At 37.1% G+C, this 24,605-nt stretch overlaps 1 pseudogene; it reads left to right on the forward strand.

Annotated features, from left to right (window-relative positions):
- The window catches only part of LOC109076030, a 29,104-nt pseudogene extending 17,377 nt beyond the window's left edge, over nucleotides 1-11,727 (forward strand).
- Nucleotides 11,728-24,605: the final 12,878 nt, after the last annotated feature.

A 24,605-nucleotide genomic window follows, 5' to 3' on the forward strand; every position in this document is an offset into this window, starting at 1 on the left:
TTTTTTGCTCGTTTCACAGTGAGACCCAAACCTGTAGTTGATGTTGATCCTGAAAGACGTGTGTTCAGAGGAGAGACGGTCACTCTCACATGTCACATACAGCAGACAGGAGTCTGGCAGTACAGCTGGTATAAAGACAGAAAACAAGATTATATCATAGGACGAGACCAGAACTATAAAATCTCATCTGTGGATCCGTCTCATAGTGGTGTGTACAGCTGTAGAGGAACTCAGACACAAGCACCAACACACACACAGATGAGTGACGGAGTTACACTGACAGTATCAGGTGAGAGCTTCAGTCTCAACATTGAGTCTTAATGTCCAGAATATGTTTTTCAAATAGATGTACAGTATTATAAGCATGCAGACAGAGAAATGTAAAAAGTGATCTAGTTTTAGTAGTAAATGAGTTGTGTGCTACATAGAAAATAGATGTTTTGTCGTCATTAATGATCACACAACTGCTTACTCTTTTACTAATACTTTCAAACTTATGATGTGTGATATATTTTTAGAAGTGTTTTACGAGAAATGTAGGTTCAAGGCTGAAAAACTCATATTTACTTCAGCGTTTAAAATGATTACCACTTGCATCTGATCTATTCATTTTTGGCATTCATCTGCAAACTGAAATGTGATTGGTTTGACCTTTTTTACAAATAATTGACAATCTATAGCCAGCAATGACAAAGTGACAGAACCAAAGCCTTAGGCCGGGTTCACACCGCAAGCGGCAGCAGAGCAGAAGCAGCGCGTATTTTTTTCGGTGCCTATGTTAACAGATGAGAGCGTTCACACCGCACGCAGAGGCTGCGCGGCAGAGCGTTGCAGGAGCAGAGCAGAGCAGCAGTGCCGCGATCGTTTCGGCGCTGGGTCTATTTTTGCTGCACTGCTGATGCTCAGTTTTAAAGTGAAAGTACACCTTTGATGGACAAAATAAATATGATTTCACACACAAAAGTGCTCTAAATGCACAAAATAAGCACATCTAAGATGTTTTTAACAAGAACTGGAGTATGTTAGGAAAGAAAATTAATATTAAAAATATGTATAGAAGATAAAGTGACAATGATCATGGGCAAAATACACATGTACTGACACGAAAAAGTAATTTTCCCCAAAATTTGCATTAATGATATCTACTGTGTTTTTAGCAAATGACATTAAAAATGTATATGATTTAAATTCAGATATTCTGTGTATCAACATATAAAAAGAGTTTTTTTATGGAGGTAAGAGCTAATATAATAAATATAATTCGGATATATATATATATATATATATATATATATTAAAAATATAAATAATAAATATTTGTATTATTATTATTATTATTATTATTATTATTATTATTATTATTATTATTATATGTTTAAAATTGTCAAAGTACTTACAGTTCTAGGTTCATCGCAACCTCAAAAGCCTGCCACTTTCCTCTAATACATTGGAATGTTCAGCAGAAAACATGTGTTGGCTACATAAAACCAATGTGTGAAATTGTAGAATTATTGTTCTCTTCAAGAAAAAACAAAACAAAATTGATTCAACTGGAACCAGTTGACAGTACTCTGTCCAAAATCCGCTGTTCAGTTGCGCGCTGCCTCCGCTGCCGGTGTGAAAGCAAAACAGCCGCGCGCTGCTTCCGCTCTGCCTACCTGCTGCTAACGCGCTGCTTCTGCTCTGCTGCAGCTTGCGGTGTGAACCCGGCCTTAGACCTGAGACTTTAAGATTATTCTTCGTAACCTTGTAAGCACTGGGATTTCCATCTAGAAATAAAAATAAACAATATTTGTATGTGCAAAACAAAATATATAAACACAAATTAAAAATAAATATATGAGAAGTGAAGACAGAAGACTATAATTGTCATGTTTATGTTCTGTGTTTCTGTTCGCCCTGCCTTGACCTAGTTTTCCTGTGTTGCTTGATTAGTTCATTAGTTTCACCTGTGTTCAACAATCATCATATTAGTCCATCGATTGGTTTAGAATTCATAGCCCTGCCTTTCCTCAGTCTCTTTGTCCTGTCTCTGTCGTGTTAAGTGGTTGTTTTTCTCCTGTTCTCTCATAAAAATTTATTAAAGACTCTGTTTGTTTGATTATCTGTCTCTTTTGAGCTCCTTTCCCCAGCAACCCTTGACAATAATATGATCAATAAGTATAACACCTATAAGTGAACTCAACACTGCATCACTGTACACTCACAGATAAACCGAAGCCGGCTCTGACTGTAAACCCCCAGAGTTCAGTGTTCACTGGAGACAGAGTTACTCTGAGCTGTGATGTGGGACAGTTAACTGGATGGACAATTCTCTGGAGCAAAGACTCAAACCCTGAATCCACGGGTGATGAAACTAAAACACTCGAGTCTGTGAGCGTCTCTGATGAAGGAGAGTACAGGTGCAGAGCACAACGAGGAAACTACTACAGCGAGTTCAGTAATACAGTTAAGATTACAGTAAAAGGTCAGAGCTATTTTACTTTCTATACTTTTTTAATGGAAGATAACTTGATGCATTTGTTATAAAACATGATAATTACTATCATACATTAACAATGTGTTGTCAGTTAAACTAAATGTCAAATAAAATAATAATGATAATAATAATAATTTAGGCACCACAGATCATCTGAAATATTTTCAGACGTGTGAAGTGTGTTTTTGCTCATTTCACAGTGAGACCCAAACCTGTAGTTGATGTTGATCCTGATAGACGTGTGTTCAGAGGAGAGACGGTCACTCTCACATGTCACATACAGCAGACAGGAGTCTGGCAGTACAGCTGGTATAAAGACCACAAACAAGATTATATCATAGGACGAGACCAGAACTATAAAATCTCATCTGTGGATTGGTCTCATAGTGGTGTGTACAGCTGTAGAGGAACTCAGACACAAGCACCAACACACACACAGATGAGTGACGGAGTTACACTGACAGTATCAGGTGAGGCTGTTCATTTTTCATTACATCATCTCAAAACAAACAGATTGAGTTGATAACCAGGTACATCTGATCTCAGTTTGACTCCTCTTTCATGCTCACAGTCAGATTATGTTATTATGATCTAGAAATCTTTTCTAACAATTCTTTACTCTCACTTTTAATCAGTTGAGCACATCCTTGCTGAGTAAATGTGTTAATTTATATATATATATATATATATATATATATATATCTATATATATATATATATAACAAAATCTTACTGATCCCAGATGTTTGAACAGCAGTGTATGTTTGTAGCTCAGATCTTTTCTTACGCTCCTCTGTATGAGCCACATCTGTCTGTTTTATAAGACGACTGAATCAATTCACTTTTAGTCGTGATTAGTGTTGTTTTTGGCGGCCTGTTTTAATTTAAATTTTAGTCTAGTCTTTGTGTGAAGTTGTCATTTCAGTTTTTATTAGTTTTAGTCACATTCATACTCTTTTTAGTCTAGTTTTAGTCGATGAAAACTGATGACTTTTTAGCAATGCCATTCAATTTAACCCAGTCAATATAATAAAAGTACCTAGTAGTATAGACGAAACCAACATTTTCTTTTAGCCAAACCCATTTCTAACAAGGTTATCTTATTATATTATTGTTACCTTATAGACACATCCATTCCAGACACGGAAGACTCTCTGATTTGAATTTACAATTATTTTACCAACCAAACATGTTAGAAGTACACATACATAAATTTAAATAAAATAAATAAAAACAATAAATAAAATAAAATCTGCAAATTTTTCTCTCAAAGACAAACCCCGGCTGGCCGGCCATCGGTCCCTTTCTCTGTGTCAAGGCTGATTTATATGCGACGCGTCCACAAGTTCGCTTGGGTGAGTGCGGAAAATATGACATCATCGCGGTGTTGCTGGATGTTCGCTTTGAGTACGCGCTAACTAATTTCTTGTGGCAGAGTTCACAGCATTTTTTTTTAACTTTCCGCATAGTTTCGCATCCGAACATGCACGAGTTCAGGGCGATTCTAGCCGAACATGCACGAGTTCAGGGCGATTCTAGCCGAGCACAAACGATTTCAGGGTGATTCTAGCCGAACATGCACGAGTTCAGGGCGATTCTAGCCGAGCACAAACGAGTTCAGGGCGATTCTAGCCGAACACGCACGAGTTCAGGGCGATTCTAGCCGAGCACAAACGAGTTCAGGGCGATTCTAGCCGAACACGCACGAGTTGCACGAGGCGATTCTAGCCGAACCAACGCACGAGTTCTGGGCGATTCTAGCCGAACACGCGCACGAGTTCAGGGCGATTCTAGACGAACACGCACGAGTTCAGGGCGATTCTAGACGAACACGCACGAGTTCAGGGCGATTCTAGACGAACACGCACGAGTTCAGGGCGATTATAGACGAACACGCACGAGTTCAGGGCGATTCTAGACGAACACGCACGAGTTCAGGGCGATTATAGCCGAACACGCACGAGTTCAGGGCGATTCGAGCCGAACATGCACATCTGTGTTGCCATTTGTGTGAAACAAAAGCAGTTTAATATGAAGTTCAAACTCCATAAGGTGAAGGGGAATTTTTTATTTTTTTTGCAGAGTTTGTCCAAGGCTTCTTATTTGAAGTACGTTTTATTTTTTGTATAGTATAAAATAGAATTAGAATTCATTTAGATATTAATTATACACTATTTGCTTAAAGTTGTCTTGTGTTTGATGTGTAATACAGCCAATAGTTTAAGATTGTTTTAAGTTTGTACATAAAGAAATAATTAATTCATCAACTCATTCATTCAGACTTGTACTGGCAAATGACTTCTTCTCACCGGTGATTCCCGACGGTTTTAGAGGACAATTACTCCTCGTCGCTCCCCTGTCGTTTCAAAGAATAGTACAACAGCGAACGTGACAAGTATAAAAGCCTCGTCCGTTTGGGAAGGAGTGCTCGCAGTCAGTGGAACCAGGTGAAATTATAAATCCTGCTTAACTTTTTTGTTGTCATCTTCTTCATAATGCCGCAAGGTAGTGACGTCGATCGCGCGTCTGTGCAGTGTGACCTGATGCAGCCCTGAAGTGAGACGCAGGAAACAGAAATACTGCAAAATAATAATAATAACGCAACTAAACGGAGACAAAATAATGTTATAACACATTTTGTGCCGGTTTCGTCTCGTTTTCGTCAACGAAAATGAAGAGACATTTTTTAGCATAGTTTTTATTTGTAAAAACCACATTTAGTCTCGTTTTTTTATTCATCAACTACTTATTGCATTATACATTTAATTATAGTCATCGTCACATTGACCAGTGCATTTACACCTGCGCTTCTCGTCTGCGTCGAGTCCCCGTCACGTGATAAAGGTTCGTTAACGATGATGTTTAATCATAATATTCATTGACGAAAGCAACACTATGATTCTGTTCAGATGCAGAAGTGTGTCAGATGTTTCTTTACAGGACAGATGCTGTGCAGTGATCAGTGATTGTTTTAGAGCTGAATGCAGTTTATTATTACACACACATCATTTACTCTGCCTCATGTGCTTCCAAACAACCCAGAAGACTTTGGGTAGTCTTTAAAAAACACAGATTAAGAAAACCTAAATAAAACCTGAGAGCTTTCTGTTCCTCCATTAAAAGTCCAGGAAACCAAAACTCAGAAGATCCAAAAAGCATGTGAATATGTGAATAAAAGCTTAAATTACAATCTGTTTATCATATAAAGTGATCATATCTCTTCTCAAGACTTGGATTAAACTGCTAGATTCATATGGATTTGTTTTATAACACCTTCATGATATTTTGTCATATGATTGTCACTCTGCACTGCAAACTCACGTCTTGTGTGTTTTGAGTCAAATTTTGTTTCTTCTCAGATTTACCCAGATCTACACTGACTGTGACTCCAGACAGTCCTGTATTCACTGGAGAGAGAGTCACTCTGAAGTGTGTGATAAGGTCTCACAGTGACTGGAGATATGAGTGGTATAAAGACAGTGTAATGTTACAGACGTCTGATCGTTACACTGTAAACAGAGACACTCTCACTATCAGAGGAGTAATTACATCTGATCAGGGTCAGTACTGGTGTAGAGGACGGAGAGATGAGAGACCAAACTCATCACAATCAATCTCTGTTTATCTGTCAGTGAAGGGTGAGTTGAATATTATTGTCCTCCTGAACTCACTTTATTATTTGAACAGTGTTGGGAAGGTTAGTTTGGAAATTTAACAGGTTACAGATTGCAAGTTACTCTATTTAAAATGTAATAAGTAATGTAACTATTTCAATTACTTTATTAAGGTAATGTAACTGATTACATTTGATAACTTTTTGATTACTTTTGTAAATTTCTAACAAATGCTTTCAGCTGTTGATTATTTTGAATCATTTAAAGCAGGCAGGGTTAACCTTACAGTAGCAGTCACTAACTACTGACAGACTTTCAAAACCCTTCATCACTGGAATTAAGATAAGAGGTTAAATACAGATTTTAATTCATAATAATAAGATATAGTTTAATAGCTATGATACGGTTTTTGAAATCAAATATTTGCATAGCTATGACAGGAAACACTGGCATCTAACAATGCCTTTGACACAAACAGTTAATTTAAAAAAATAAAGCATATACATAAACCCAAATAGGAAATAAAACATTTATCAAATAAGCGTGTGTGCTATTCTGTGTCCTATACTCCTGAAACATTGGTGTCTCATATTTTATTGCGGTCAGTGCAGTTTGGGAAAGAAATCAATCAAATCTGTATGTGTGTGATCATATTCAGATATGTTGTAACCCCTTTGGAATCGTTAAACATTTGCATAAGTAACTGTCATTTTAATTAACACATTTTTTTTTTGCCTTCAGTAACTGTAAACAGATTACAGTTACATTTATTTTGTAATTAAATTATGTAATTATATGTAACTAGTTACTCCCCAACACTGTTCATGTATGATCTTTAAATCCCAGCGCACACTGTGCGATTTTGGCCACGATTTGGTCGTCTGAGACCAATTTTAAAAATCCTAAAAGATTCCTAATCCTAATCTAAAATCTATAGTCTTTGATTGTTGGTTTGACATGTTTACCGACAGGCAATTATTAGCTGTTGCCCCCGGCTCACGGACCCCACACAAACACGCTACTGTATGTTTAACACCATTAAGTGAAAGATTAATAAAAAAAAATTATAAAAACAACACACATTCATTGTCAAGTCACAAGTCTCATGACAGTTTGAGATTATCTGATGTTGAATCGCATTAAACCTGCAGTGAATCAGACGAAAGAGAGACCATCACTCTCCTCTTTAACATCAGTGTCACACAAATACAGGAACTCAGATGATCAGATTATGTTTTTGTCTAGTTCACCCAGGTAAGGTGAAAAGAGCACTCCGTCTTCTTTTCTTACGCTCAGATTTCACCCAGATCTACACTGACTGTGACTCCAGACAGTCCTGTATTCACTGGAGAGAGAGTCAACCTGAAGTGTGTGATTGAGTCTCACAGTAACTGGAGACGGAGAAATTACCAAACATATGGCTGGAGATCTGACTGGACATATTACCAGACACCTGAGTGGAGATATGAGTGGTATACAGACAGTGTAATGTTACAGTCGTCTGATCGTTACACTGTAAACAGAAACACTCTCACTATCAGAGGAGTAATTACATCTGATCAGGGTCAGTATGGTGTAGAGGACAGAGAGAGATGTAGAGACCATCATCCTCACAGGAAGAGTAACCACAAATAAATCTCATTATTATGGTGAGTAAAACAACAACAAACACTTACATCTGCATTTAATCATTAAGCAGGCACATCCAAACTGACTTACAAATGAGGACGATAGGAGCAAACAAACCAACAAAAGAGCAACAATATGAACGTGCTAAGACCAGTCAAGTTAGACTAACACAGTACACGTAGCAATGTTGTGTTTTGTTTTCTTTTAAATAAATAAAAATAATAAAAAGTATATGCACCTTTTTCCTGACGTAAAAATGGGCGCCGTCATTTGTAAATTCTATGGGTCTAGCTTCCGGTCTCATTTGCGTCCAGCTATTTTTAAAACAGTTCGTTTTGCTGCTTGATATTGACAATTGATGTGTCCTATCATATTAATTTTAATCTGTTATCTTAATTAACAACACACTGGTTTGTACTGCAAACAGTTTTACCGTTTACTACACGTTGCTATTCTCCTCGGTATTTACCTCTAGCAGCTAATGAACCGGAAGTCTCACCCATAGGCTTACTTCCGTGTTGAGGAAAAAGGTGGATAGAAGTGGAATAGAGAGAGCTAATGTTTATATAGAAAACAAGTAGATAGTGAATTTGCTACAAAGTAGTTTCTATTCTATTTCATCAGAAAAATACCTGCATCTTATTCAAAAACATCCTGCAGTCCCTGTAACCATGTGCTTTATGCACCAATAAAGTATCTTCAGCATCTGAGTGTGTTCTTGTTCTCCTGCAGATCTGAAGCCAAAGCCTGAACTCACATCAGATCCTGCAGGAGCTGCACTGACAGGTTCACACAGTTGACTTATTTGAGCTGTAACATGAATCCCAGCCACTGGATGGGACTTTTACTGGTACAAACACACACTGAACTCTGTAGACAAAGACACAAAACAAACTCCTACAGAGTGAAGATTGATTCAGTGTCTGATGGAGGCCAGTACTGGGTAGAGCTGGAAGCGAGTTGGAAGAGGTCTACTACACACAATACAGTGATGCACTGTGGGTAAATGTTACAGGTGAGAGAGAACATAGTATCTGACACAACATACAGATCAGAGACAATATCTACAGAACTTCTAAAACTGTATCTAAAATAAATGCAATAATCTGTGTTTGTGCAGAGTTTCCTAAAGCTGTGGTGACGGTTCGACCTGATGAACGAGTGTTCAGAGGAGAAACGTCGCTCTCAGATGTGATATAAAGTGGGGAGGAGACACTGAGTGGACGTACAGATGGGAAACACAGGGAACAAACAACCAAAATAACTCAGAGTCTCAAGAAACACAAGAGCTGAACATCAGCAGTGTTAAAGACTTTCACAGCCGGTAAATACAGCTGTAGAGGACAGATGGGAACACAACGCTCTCAGCGCAGTGATGCTGTTACAACTGACTGTATCAGGTGAGTTGTGTGTGGTGTTCATTATCATCAGTGTGAACAGCTTCTCTCTCTATAAACACTCTCATGTTGTGTTCAGCTGAAGCTCAGGCAGCAGTGCGAGTGTCTCCACAGCCGTGGCTGACTGAAGGAGGACTCAGTGACTCTGATCTGTGAGGTTACAGGCTCCTCTACAGGGCTGGACGTTCAGCTGGTTCAGAGATGATGATCGTCTGTCAGGACAGCCGCAGAGGAGCTGGAGGCTCTTACACTCTCAGTCCTGCTGCTCTACAGCACACAGGAGTTTATACTGCAGAGCAGGAGAGAGGACGACCGACCTATTACACAAAGAACAGCAGCACACAGACACTGTGGATCACTGGTGAGTCTGTGTCACAGCATTTATGATTGTGTTCATCTGTATTTGTGTTTCAGTACAGTCTCTGACACAAGGTGTGCAAAAACATCAGAAACACTTCCCTCTATTTCTCAGTCTAGATCAGATCAAAAACACTGTCAAATACACACTCATAATATATGCATGATATAACCCTTCTTATTTTAAAATTTAGAGCTCAATTTCAACTTAATTTTACTTAATTACAGATTTTATTACACAACACGTGTGCTGTTGATTCTGAGCGGGGTTTTCTTCTTCTCAGGTCAGTGGTCGCAGGTCTCTCTGGTGGTCAGTCCCAGCAGAAGTCAACACTTCTCGTCTGACTCTCTCTCTCTGAGCTGTGAGGATCAGAGGACTCTCTGCTGGATGGACCGTGAGAAGATACACAGACAGAAACACAGAAGATTGTTCAAAACAAACAGGATCTACATGTCAAATCGTCTCTCTCAGCACATCTGACTCTGGAGTTTACTGGTGTCAGTCTGAATCTGGAGAGAAACGTCATCCTCTCAACATCACTGTTCACGGTGAGTCCTGTTTCTAATCACAACAGCTACACACTTTCTAATCTCCTAATTACAAAGTTTACACACTTTTTCCTCTAATTGTTTTCTGTACAGCCGATCATAGACTGACACTGCTATACAACTATGTGATGAGTTTCATCTATTATAGTGAGGTTAAACCTGTCCACATTCATCTGACAGTCTCTTGTTATTTAAATGTACAGTTTTTGGCCGGATGAATTTGTACGATCTCATTTGTATATTTTTTTAAAATGTTTTTACACCGGTGGTTAGGGTTAGGGATGGACCTTTGTGCTTGGGTTGGACTAGTCCATAAAGCACAGGAAGTATTAAGTAAAATTCAGTTCATAAGATTTCATAACATTTTTAGCTATGTATTTTGATATATTTTTACCATTAGCAGTAAACACACATTTTTTGTGTGTTGTGTAGATGGTGAAGTGATTCTGGAGAGTTCTGTTGATCCTGTGATTGAGGGACATACTCTGACTCTACACTGTTTACATCGATCTACAAACTCCTCGATCCTCAGAGCTGATTTCTATAAAGACGGATCCCTCGTCCAGAATCAGACGACAGGAGAGATGAGCATCACGACTGTCTCAAAGTCACATGAGGGTTTCTACTACTGTAAAACAGAGAGAGGAGAGTCACTGCACAGCTGGATCTCAGTCAGAGGTGAGTCTGGGAATAACGAGTGATTTTATGTACCTTTATAATAATATCATACAGTATGTGACTCACGATCAGATCTGCATGTGTGTGTTCTCCTGTCTCACAGCTTCATCTTCTCTTCTGGTCACTGCTGTGGTTGTGGGATCGAGTGTTTGCTTGTTGATCTTCATCTCACTGCTGCTGCTGGTGGAGATACAAGAAGAACAAAGGTGTGGAGCAGTTCATGACATGATTAATACAACTGAACCAGAAACACATGAAAGAGATACAGTTTTATGAATAAAGGCTCATGAGGAGATCTAAATATCAGCATAAAGAGTCAGTGTAATCACTGCAGATACTCTTGAGTGACCATAAGTGCTCTCTGTTTCTATTATAGATCAGCAGCGTAACATTAACCAGACATCAGTCCCAAATCAATCTGCAGAATCTCAACCAGAAAACTCTCCTCTACAGTCTGGTCAGCCTCACTAACTAATTACATAGGGATAGTTATGTGTGTGTGTGTGTGTGTGTGTGTGTGTGTGTGTGTGTGTGTGTGTGTGTGTGTGTGTGTGTGTCTATCTGTCTATCTGTCTGTCTGTCTTTCTATCTATCTATCTATCGACAGATTCATTTTTGTGTGTGTGTGCATAATATACATATTTACAAAAACATTTTTTTTTTTCTCCATACAATAAAAGTCAGTGGGGTTCAATGTTGTTTGGACACCAGTATTCCTCAAAATATATTTCACTATCACTTTAAGCTTTATACATTATTTTTTTCCTCTGCAAGACTACTTTGCTTTTTACCTTTTATCCTCCTTGTTTGCTGTCCAGCAGATTCAGATCAGATTTGTGATGTTGTGACTTAAGTGAATAAGAGAGACAAAGGTTGAGTCTTAAACCTGATCTAAACGCATATAATTCAAAATAAGCAAATATCGTTTATTCAATAATGTTGTCTTTTTCTAAAGATGGTCCACTGGCAGATGTCACATATTCAGAGGTCACTTTCAAGAAAAACAAGAAAAAGATGGACAAAGGTAAAAATAATAAACCCTCTTCACTTCACCTGTAAAGGTTTTAATTTTTTATATATATATATATATATATATATATATATATATATATATATATATATATATATATATATATATATATATATATATATATTTTTTTTTTTTTTTATAAAGGGACCATGCGCAATTTTTAACATAAAATTTCCATTTCATCTATTGTACCGGATTTAGCCAAGGGCTATTTTTCATCCGTAGTCCCCCCGGCAGGTCAACACTAACATAACATTACACAAACAGTACCTATGTTCACATACAATACATACAGGGCCATAAATAAATAATAAATAAATCAGTCAATCAATTTAATTACCACAATCTCAATGATTACATAATTGGTTCAATTTAAAAAAAAGATTTTAGTATAATCATCGTCAGTACATTAATACATTCCTAATTAATGAATTATTATTCTTTCTAATATTTCATTATTATTAATAATTGTTTTCCAGATGATAGCATGGCAGAGCCAAATAATGTGACATACTCAGAAGTCAGAAAAAAAGGAAAGAAACCCAAAAGCAAAGGTTAGATGCTGTTTTTATTATTACAATATTTCCAGTATGTTCTGAGTAATCGGACTGATCCTCTGTTCTGTATTAGATATTAATACTGCAGGACCCAGTGATCTGGTTTATGCACAGATTGATTTTCAGGACAAAAAGAAGAACAAGGGTAAAGGTAAACACAGCAAACTGCATCTAAACACAATGATTCATCACATTTAACTCAGATAGAATCATTTTATAACATCAAATCATTTATAATTTTAAAAAGAACTGATAGAGCAAATTCATACAACTTAATTTCAATAATGTAACACAAAAATCACATCTGTTTTTACTGAAGTTGAGACTGAGCATTTCAAACTTGGATCAGAGATGATAAAACAGGCCAGACTATAAAAAGTCAGATAACCAAACTCTTGTTTTTCATGATAGGGGCTGGACTTCGTGATTTTCTCATTGAAATGAAATCTAAAGACAAACAAAGAGGTAAATAAAGAGATGATCTGAATTGTCGTCATATGTAAAATAATCTAAATATTTTAACAGAACCTGCTGAGTAGAGTAGGCTACTCTTCTGTTGTTTCTTTGTGGTTTGAACCATCGCTCCTTCCTCATATGATCAGTTATTAGAGGAGTCCAGGGATGAAAGTAACACTTTGTGTTTGAGCATCAGTAACTCAGTGCTTGTTTGTGCTAGATCTCTCAAACTTTGATATACGGTGATCACATTTGTCTACTACAAAGAAAACTCACTTGGACTGAGAAACACAGATAATGTGAGTTAACGTCAAATACAAAGTGTTCCCACTGCTGGGGTGAGATGTAACAGTGTGAAGTAATTTGCTGAAATAAGACCCACACTTCCAATTTATGCAAAAACTTGTTTGAAGAACAAATAATAATCAGTTTTGAATAAAGTCAACCATTTAAAGTGACAAAACATTATATTGTATTCATTTTAGGACTTCAAATTTAGCACAAAAACAGTTGCTGTGTGTGTGTGTGTGTGTGTGTGTGTGTACTGTATTCAGTCACTAGCTGTATTGCCATCCACCTATTTTTACGTGAATTTTGGAATATCACAAAAAAGGCTGGATGGAAATGTTAAGATGTCCATAAACTGTAAACACGTGCACAAAAAAAGTATATGTGCTCATTTAAGGCAGATAGTGCTGTTATCCAATAAGAAGATATGCGCATAAACTATGATGGAAACACATTTGAAAAAAGTCCTTGATGTGATTGGATAACTGGACTCATTGGAATCATCATAAGAAGTTGGTTGTTACATTTTTAATGAACTGTTACAACTATCCTCACCCCAAACAGACATAACATAGCTAACTGTTTTAGCGTGTGGGTTTTAAGTTAGCATGAATGCAAAATATTACATTAAACTAGAGAAACAGCTACTTTAGCTCATGTAATCTTAATAGAAAAAAATCACTTTCTTTCATTTTTTTGGTCATAAAATCTACAGTGTTGCTCACATTCACATGCCACTTCTTCTGTAACATTAAAAGTGTGAATGGAGTGTATGATATTGATGACATCGCCTCAACTCCTTTCTGACAGTGTTACATCTAACCCTGAGTTACTTTAATCTCCGGTCCTACTGTAGTTAAAATGCAACACATGCTCATTGGAAATACATGCCTCTACATACATTGTTACCTATATGTATGATTTACTGCAGTTTCCAGTCGAAATAAACATAAGAGGCAGTAACTCCGACAACTTTACATTTACATTTAGTCATTTAGCAGATGCTTTTATCCAAAGTGACTTACAAATGAGGACAATGGAAGCAATCAAAATCAACAAAAGAGCAATGATATACAAGTGCTATAACACTTCTCAGTTAGCTTAACACAGTTCACGTAGCAAGGGCTTTTAAATAATATAATGAATAAAAAAGAAAACAGAATAAAAAGAAGAGTAGGGTAAGCTAGTGTTAGAGGTTTTTTTTTTTTTTTTTTGTGCTTTTTTTTTTTGTTTTATAATATGTGAAGAAGAAAGATGTTATATAATAAAGAAAGGAAAGATGATTGGTACTTATATTTTTTTGTTTTTTTTTTTTTTAAAATATATATTTTGGTTAGTGAGTGCTGAAGTTAGAGGGTCAAATAAAGATGGAAGAGGTTTTTTGTTAGTTCTTTTATTTGGCTAAGGACTCAGCTGCTCGGATTGAGTTGGGCAGGTCATTCCACCAGGAGGGAACATTTAATTTAGAAGTCCGTAAAAGTGACTTCTAAATTAAATGTTTGTTTGGGCTTCTTTGGGATGCACAATCAAGAAACATTCACTTGCAGAATGCAAGCTTCTAGAGGTCACATAACTCAGAAGTAATGGATTTAGGTAAAGGGGTGCAGAGCCAGTGGTTGTTTTGTATGCAAACATCAATGCCTTGAATTTTATGCGAGCAGCTATTGGTAGCTAGTGCAAATTGATAAACAGAGGTGTGACGTGTATTATTTTCGGTTTGATAGAATTGGCTGGAAGACCTGCCAAGAGAGCATTGCAATAGTACAGCCTGGACAGAACAAGAGGTTGAACAAGGAGTTGTGCAGCATGTTCTGAAAGAAAGGGCCTAATCTTCTTGATGTTGAATAAAGCAAATCTGCAGGACTGCACAGTTTTAGCAATGTGGTCTGAGAAAGTCAGCTGATCATCAATCATAACTCCAAGGTTTCTGGCTGTTTTTGAAGGAGTTATGGTTGATGTTGCCTATGTGCTGCTGTACTGGAATGCTGAAAATTGTAATGAAACGATGGGTTTGCTGGAACCACACGCAGGTTCTGTCTTGGCAATGGTTGAGTTGAAGGTGATGGTCCTTCATCCAGCAAGAAATGTCTGTTAACAACTGAGATGCGAGCAGTTACAGTCGGAATCATCAGGATGGAATGAGAGGTGAAGGTAAGAGTTGAGTGTCATCAGCATAGTGGTATGAAAAGCCATGTTTCTGAATGACAGAACCTAATGATGCCATGTGGACAGAGAAGTGGTCCAAGAACTGAGCCCTGAGGCACCCCAGTAGTTAGATATTGCGACTTGGACACCTCACCTCTCCATGATACTAAAGACCTATCTGATAGGTAAGACTCAAACCACTGGAGTGCGGTTCCTGAGATGCCCTTTGTCAGTAGGGTTGACAGGAGGATCTGGTGGTTAACAGTGTCAAAAGCAGTGGACAGATCAAGCAAGATAAGTATTGAAGATTTGGATTCCGCTCTTGCCAGTCTTAGGGCTTCAACAACTGTGAGCAAGGCAGTCTCAGTTGAATGTCCACTTCTGAAACCAGATTGGTTGCTGTCAAGGAGGTTGTTCTGTGTGAGAAAAGCAGAGACTTGTTTGAGCACAGCTCGTTCAAGTGTTTTTGCAATGAAAGGAAGAAGGGAAACTGGTCTGTAGTTTTCTAAACGAGATGGGTTGAAGGTGTTTCTTAAGTAGTGGAGTTATATGAGCCTGTCTAAATGTTGAGGGAAAAACACCAGTGTGGAGGGATATGTTAATGATGTGACATGAGTGAGTGCAGGTACAACTGCAGGAGAAATGGCTTGAAGGGAGATGAGATGGAATAGGATCAAGCGTACAAGTAGTTGGATGATTAGAAAGGATGAGTTTGGAGACTTCTGCCTCAGAGAGTGAAGAGAAGGATGTGAATGAGTGTATGTTTGCTGGTGAGATGTGCTTGACGGATTGTGGTGTGGAAAATTGTGCACTGATGTTTTTAATTTTATTAAAGAAAAATGTGGCAAAGTCGTCAGCTATTAGAGATGATGCAGGAGGGGAGCGAGCAAAATGTTTTAAAAAGCATGCGAGAGTTAGACGAATTGTTAAACTTTTATTATTTTTCACACAAAGAATGATTTACAGGTACAGATTTTTGATTAAAAAAGGCAGAATATTTACACAATTACTTGCAGAATATGAAGTTATGACTTCAAAACAAATTTAACATCCTTTACGATTTGAAAACTGGTACTTTTGAAACGTTTTCGTCACATGTGCAGCTTCATATGCGTGAGTTTTCTCATTGATAAGTTTAGCTCAACGTAATAAAAAACATGCCACAGTCACGTATTAAAGTGTGTTTTAGCGCCACACACATCTTGAACTGAACATTTGAAACTGCTGCGAAATGTGGCATAAGGTGCATAACTACAGTGTTTGCCAGAAATGTATGTAGAGGCACGTATTTCCAATGAGACTGGGTTGTTCAAATGTCTGTTGTTCTGTATCAGGAAAGAGCAGTGAGTCTGGAGACACTTTGTACTCTGAACTGAAGCACAACACAGACAGAGGTGAGAGAAACACAAGACAAGCTTCATCACTATTACAGTCCAACCACTGACCTTTAATATGAACCATCACCGTTTCTGCTACACATCACTATGATTCCTGAAGTCACGTTATAGTCATTGAGGAAATGTAAAAATCTTACAATTTAATATCATTTTATAGTTATTGATTATTTGTGTTCTTCAGGTGCTGATGCTGGTGATGGAACCTATGCTCAACCAATGAGGAAGAAGAATAAAACACGTAAGAATTCTGTTACAATGTACAGTAATCTTACAATATGATTTAGATCATTTATAACTGACTATCAGCTCATAATTTGCACTCGTTCCTGCAGCTTGTGGCATATGTAATGAGTCACAATGAGCAGGTTTTTCAAAAAAATGAGTTATTTTGATTTTCACATTCTCCATTAAAATACCTTCAAAATAATATATGAATTTTTTATTTTTTTTTAAAACTACTTACTGTAATTCTATGTATCAGGATCTCGCACTTCTGATACAAACACACCCCATAGTATAGTCCCACCCCTCACATTGATTGACAGCTTTCCGTGTTGACATCGGACATTCAAATACAAAAGGAATTGCAATTCCACTTGAGTTTTGGCAGATTACGCAGAGAGAGTGAAAAAGCAGACATTGTAACTAATATTGTTAATTATGATAGGCTCATAACTCATAAGCCATGGAATATTTCAGTTGCAAATAGACTTTGCTTTTTCATTTGAAATTTGACAGCCACTGCACGTTCACGAAAGTGAAAATGCAAACAGTAAGTCAAGATTTACAATTGCTTTTGGATTGTCACAATTTATGCATACGGAAAACGCATGAAAATGCAATTTGCATTTCCTTTTGAAAATGGTCCTGAATATTCTTCCATACGTGCACATTCTGACTCATTTTGCCAGCACAGGTCACATATAATGATTATTTTACATTATAAATCTGCTTTAAGTGGCTTATTGTGATCTTAAAACTAAATCGTCAGAATGAGCTCAAAGATGATGAGCTGCATCATCTTGTATCTGTTTTATCTGTTAAAGGTCCCTGAGTGCAGTGAAGACAACAGACGGCTGAAAGAGATTCACAGCAGCAGACACAGTGACACTTGCATTGCTTCAGAAATGAATCTGAGTGAACTGCTTACACTCGTGCTTGACTGAAATATTAATACAATATTATCTGCATCTCTAAAAGTATTTTCTTCTCTAGTGAGCACTTATGTTTAACACAGTTACAGGTGAAACTGCTCTAAAGTTATCACATTATTATAGAATTGCTGTGCAGCAACAATAGAATAAAATAGCGTTTGATTATTAGATGTAAAAACAATGTATTTGTGTGTGTGTGTTATGATATAGTTCCTGTGTTTTTGTCAACACAGTGAGACATGATTTCCTTGCTTTTGTTTATTTTCATGTATACTGCTTTTTACATTCATATATTTGATTTTGTTATACTGTATATGCAGGTGGTCTTTTTTTTTTGTTTTGTTTTTTTTGCTGCAGTTAAGTGTTAATAATTAAGAGTTTATATTTTAATAAGTAAACACATGAAAAACAAACATTTCTGTTTTGTTTGTAGGACTTTTTCAGAATTCTTAACCTAGGATCATTTTAGCCACAGATAAAATGTAATTCTTTTCTGATGCTGATTGTCATTTCCTGTTTTGCTACGTCACTTGGGTTTAGGTGCATATGTACCTGTTAGTTTTCCGGTGTTGAGATAGTAAGAGGGTGAGTAGCTGGAGCACTCACTTTCTGTTGACCGTTTTGTTTCGTTTGTTTAATTTAAATTTTGTGTATTTTCTGTTTTATACTTTACTGTCATCATTTGTCTTTGTTGTTACTTTTCCCGTTATGAATAAAACCTTCTGTTTTATGCATCGAAACGTGTCACGGATTCATTCCACTACTCAGCCTCTGAGCGGATACTGGACACTGTAACTAAACTGACCTACGAAGAAGAAAAAAATAATAAAAAAAATACAGTAACTACATTATGAGTATTAAAACATAGAAATCAAAACTGAATTCAATCTCATCTGCTCGTTCTGACTTTGGCATTATGAACTCATGGTGAACAGGGTGTTGTCATCAAAGCAATGTCTCTTTCTTAGGATCAAGAACATTTATGACCCTGGGGTATTTTTGTAGCAATAGCCAAAAAATACATTGATATCATGTTCCATGAAGATATTTTGTAAATTTCCTACTGTAAATATATCAAAACTTAATTTTTGATTAATAATGTGCATTGTGTGTGTGTGTGTGTGTGTGTGTGTGTGTGTTTCCCTGCTTGTGGCAAACATATTAAAGGGATACTCCACCGCAAAATGAAAATTGTGTCATTAATCACTTACCCTCATGTCGTTCCGTCTTCGGAAAACAATTTATGATATTTTGGATGAAAATCGTGAGGCTTGAGACTGTCTCATAAACTGCCAAATAAATAACAGTGTCAAGGTCCAGAAAAGTATGAAAAGCCAATCAGTAGATATGAGGATTGTTAGGAGGCCAAGATGCTCAGAGGTCAATGGGTGAATGTGGCCAGGATGCTGAGGTAACACCTCGACTCTTTTCCAAAGACATCCTGGGATTTTTAATGACCACAGAGAGTCAGGACCTCAGTTTAATGTCTCATCTGAAGGATGGTGCTTTTTGACAGTATAGTGTCCCCATCACTACATGGACCCACACAGACCACAGGGTGAGCACCCCCTGCTAACACCTCGTCCAGCAGCAACCTAGTTTTCCAGAAGTCTCCCATCCAGCCTAGTAGGGGTAGCTGCAGCCTGGAGCAATGGGCGTGCCAAAAGGTTTCTCATTGGTGAAAAGAAAGGTAGGGGGCATGCCAAAATTTAATGCGAAAGATGGCTGTTAAAAAAAAAAAAAAAAAAAAAAAAGGCTGGCGAGCCATATACTCTTAATTGCAGCTTAAAAGGATGCCATACATTCAACATGATCCTATAAAACCAAATTTAATTCTTCCAAGGTAAAAACGGCGTTAATGATATTAAGAATATTATTTTAAATTACTTTTGTAAGTACCTTCAAAACCTCTGTAAAAAAAAAATAGATAGATAGATATCTGTGAAGACCCCCTTCTTTCCATGACCACAGTATCTACAGCCATCACATCTGCTGAGCTCAAACTCACTCTGTGTGTCCTCCTCACATCTGGACTGACAGACTTCCAGTCAACCATACCTACACAAGAGAAAACACAAATGTTAGATTCAAACAAGAAGTAACCAATAAGTAGAACTAAATACAAAATAAAAAAGACTGTAAGTGTTGTCACTAGCGGAAGCACAAGTGTCTGAGAGTGCAAGTCTGCAGCCAGACCCTTCTCCAATATATTATAATATAACTGTACTGCTGACTCTTCACTGAGTACCTAAAGTACATATGCTTCCTGTGCATGGTTTCTAAAAGAATGGAATCACAAGAGAAGTTGACTGGCACTCATCTATACCACAGGTTATACTAAAATTTGGTTCATGTGCATGTGCGATTAACTTCAAAAGAGTGAATGTCCTTCGAGTGCACTTTGTGTAATGGTACAGTTGAGGCATGAGGATCTAATACAAAAGGCTGATCATTCAGAGTAAAGTTACTGGCAGTGCTTGTGTCCATCTTCTAATGTTGAGAATGTGTCTCTGAAGGAAAGTCAGTGTCTTTCTCAGGTGTGGTGGATATGCAATGTTGAAGGCAGAATACATCCAGAAGGCTGTTATGAAGGCTTCATCAAGGCTGGTGCACTGACACACGTCTATTCCATCTTCTGTCACCACACTGAGCCCTGCTCCTGTGATCGCCATTTTACAGTCAGTATCCATCAGCTGTATGGAAGGAAAGAGTGTAGCAGGGTCCCCCTTCATAAAATAAATAAATAAAAATAATAATAATTTTAAAAAAAGAAACGCTTTTCAAATTCATCAAATTCTGTTCCATCCTCTTTGGCTCAGACAGTGTAGCTACTGTACATACAGTGCAGAACTGCAAAAACAATCAGCAGCTAATGTATAAGGGTCACAATATACAATGCATTTCCTGTTCTTCTATACACTGATAAATCTTACATTGTTTTCTAAAACTATAGTTTTAAATTTTTAACAGATGGGCTAAAAGGGTAAAGAATAATAAAATATTACATGAAAAGATTTGAAACAAGATATTTTACAGTTAATTATTTATTTTACTATTCTCACTCCAGCAGGTGTTCTTAAGTATGGGTGTTTTGAGTACATCCTCCACAGACATTCCTTCCGTGCTTTCTCAGCGTCTCCAGGAGAATGTTCCTGCCGTGTGGTCTTTGACAGTCCAGGTGTCTGGAGGTGTTTTCTGATACTCACTTTTGTAGCACATTCACATGGTTCTCAACAGACACTGAATCTTCCCCAACACAAGTTTCCTTCATCAGAACAACAGAAACAGATCATGCTTAGACCCTGAGAGATATGAGAAACATCTAAATACTTATTGAACAAGGTGCTTTAGATATAAAAAATAATAAAAACATTGAACTGCATAAACATTAAGATGATGGTCAGACAGTGAAAAAGTGGAGTAGATACAAAAAAAGATTTAAATATCTGTAGTACAGTATCTTCCTTACATGGACCTGCACTAAGTGAAAATGTAAAATTGATTAACAGTGCAAAAATATATGATGCATATGGCAGTGTGCTTACATATGCTATAATAACCTGCAAGTGGTGCACGTTCTGATTTAAATTTCCGGTTTAGGGATGTGTCAGGTGTGCTAAAAACACAAATTTGACTGATTGTCATTTTCCAGCAAAGAAAAATTACAATATATTGTTACTACAATACTGTGTGTGATTATGTTGATAGAGATAAATCAATGGATTAAAAACAATGTAACTTACAGTCATTTCCTTCTATATTTCTCTGGAAAGCGTACTTCACAACCAGTGTGTTGGATATACTCTGCATTAGTTGGACACCTAGCAGAAAGATAGAAACAAACTCTAAATTAGTTTTTTTTTTTTTTTTTTTTGTCTAATCGTCTCTATCATAGATTGTGAATTGATCTTAGTTCAGTTGTAATAGCAGAGGTGGTAATAATTATTACACTTACAGGATGTATTCTGTACTGTATTGCACAAAAAGGACGCAGTTATATACTATCAGCTCTGAGAGCTTCGATGCAGATGCGCTCATCATTTTGTCTCACTGTACATACAGTATGTCTGTCAACAACAATAAACTAATTACTAAAGCTGCAAGATATAACGCAAAGGAAAAATTATGATCGTATTGTAACAAACTTATCTTAATATACATATTTGTGGTATATAAAGTATAGATAAACATATGATGAATAATTACACCATGTCTTATCGCCGCCACCTTCTCTTGTCTAAAGAAATTATGTAAATGTATATTTACCGCTGATTGGCCAAAACAGTAAAACTCCTTTGACCAATGAGAAACCTTTTGACACGCCCATTGCTCCAGACTGCAGCTACCCCTGTCTCCAGAAAGCTGCGACGTTACTTTTAAAAAGAAACCGTGCCAGTCTCCTATTGGCTGGAGTCTGAATATGTTCCAAGCCAATCAGTGAACTTCCCTCCAAACGTCAAACCCAACCCCCTTCCTCCAGCACGTGTCACACAGTAGTAGTGTAGCTGTAGTGTGTGTGGCACAGAGGTTTGCATTCTTGAGCGAAGGAAAGAGGTTTCTACAAGAAATGCAAACAGTAAAGTTTTGTGTTTGTACAGTAAACAGGTGTATGTGTATGTGTGTGTGTGTGTGTGTGTGTGTGTGTGTGTGTGTGTGTGTGATCATGAAGACTTGTCGGTGGCTTATTCAGTTATATGCTATACCTATCTATGCAATACAGTGGAATACTGCTCTTTTTAGTATATAAATTTAGCTCTCTATATATTTTATACCCTCGTTGGGGGCTGAGCCCCCCTGAAATGAGAAATCCTAGAATCGCCCCTGCTGAGACATTTTGACATGTAGGCCGTGAGGTTATTTTAATGATCCCGTTATTTATTTTAATTATCATTAAACCCGTATTTGATTATCGCGATTTGAAAAACTCTCAGTAAATACAGTTCAGCTTTAATCAAAGTTATTAAGAGTCTCACGCAGACGCAACACGTGGAGTAGTTTCGTTTGTGTGAAAAAATGACCAAAGGCAGACTGCTGAGGGAAATTATATTAAAGAATATATGATTTCATTATTTGTATATGAATGCATAATAGGAAACCGAATGTCTTCAGAAAAGTTTCGATTGCATTTGCTTTCCTTCTTCCCTACCATAGACTGTATAAAAATATGGACGTAGTGTCCTTGACGTCACCCACAGAATCCTAAAGAGCGGTTTTGAAGCTTAAAGTGTGCGGAGCGGCCCGTCACCATCTTGGCAGCGCGTCACCGCACGACTCTCCCGGAAAATCGAAAATGGGCAAAAAGGCGGGAGCTGATTGCTGAAGCCACGCCCACCTAGCACGACGGCATTGTCGGCAGCGGCAATCCACCTGTCACTCAAGTGGCCACGCCCTTAATTATGCAGAACTTTAAGGCTTAATATAATTTAAACGGATGAGTTATAAAAAAAATTCACCCCCCTCACAGTTTTCATGAAGGGCAAAATTAGCAATATAGACCAAAATCTTTTTTTGAACCAGGCTGTAAACTTGTTTTTTTTTCTGCTGTAAAGTTGGGCATTTTAAAATGTTATTTTATTTCATTTGAGCCTTTAAAAAGTTTTAGCTAACAATATAGCAGCACTGACATGCACGTGCAATTGTATTACGTCTCCCACATGCACTTCTCTCTGCTGTTAAAAAAAATTTGTTTTTTATATTTTATTTATTTGAGTGACAAACGGTTTGATTTTATAATTATTAGCCTATTATTATTGTTGTTGTTGTTGTTATTGTCATTTCGTTTTGTTTGAGAAACGGAAAAATGAAATTAAGCTAGATGGTTTTTTTTTGGTTTGTTTGTTTTTTTCCGTGGGTAAAAAAAAATAAGCTTAGACTATTCTTTAATATTTCTTTCACATGCGTGGGTGCCACTAGGCCCATTTTTAGTCTGATTATTATATATTATTGACTATACATTGCTATATTTACCTGAATCGAGCCGCGCATCGCATCGAATTTTTGGGCCTGGGTTAAATTCCAGGCTTTGTAAGGAATAGGCTGCGCTGAGCGTGGGTGTTCGGCGAGGACAATGCAGATAAGGATCTCAGACGCCGCCGACCCGAGAAGTGCAGTGTTGCTCTTTATATGAGATTTATATTTGCAAGAAATATAGTCGCAACAGCCAAACAATATGAAGAAACGATGTGACTAATTTGAAGAGCTGTACATCAGATGAACTCTTATTCTGCTTTAATGGGACAGACAGTAAAGACAGGCTGAGTTGAAAAGTGGCGTTTCAGGGCCGCTCACGCACAAATGCATAAGCTCATTTTTTATCCACAAACAAAAAATATAGCTTCATTTTCGTTTTTCCGTTTTTCAGACAGAACGAAATATTAATAATAGTGATGTAATAATAATAAAATCAAACTGTCATTTCTCTTTATTTCTTTTTGTTCGTATTTAGATTTGTCGTTAAATCAAACCTGAGTCACTCAAATAAAGAAATATTCCTAGCCCAGAGTATTGTTAAAAAAAATGGTTTGATTTGATCATGTCATATCCTCTTGATCTGAATGCAGTTATTGGATAGAATATTGTAGTAAGATTGGAGATTAATCCTAATAAACATGACGTTACCGTAAAAATATTACAATACATTTAAAACAGTGTATTCTTATAATTTCAGCAGCGTGCAGATGCTCTTTTATGTCAGGACCACGGCGACAGCAGCTTGGACAAGCTCGCTTAGCTTGCTCACATTATGTAATCTATAACGGGAAAATCATATTGTTTTTATGACATGTTGTTGAGAAAGAAATATGTCGTTTTAAGGACGTAACATCTCATTATTACGAGAAAATATGTCGTTTTAACTACACAACTATTTATTATCA

The sequence above is a fragment of the Cyprinus carpio genome, chromosome B7, assembly GCF_018340385.1.
Source record: "Cyprinus carpio isolate SPL01 chromosome B7, ASM1834038v1, whole genome shotgun sequence".
NCBI classification, from domain to species: domain Eukaryota; kingdom Metazoa; phylum Chordata; class Actinopteri; order Cypriniformes; family Cyprinidae; genus Cyprinus; species Cyprinus carpio.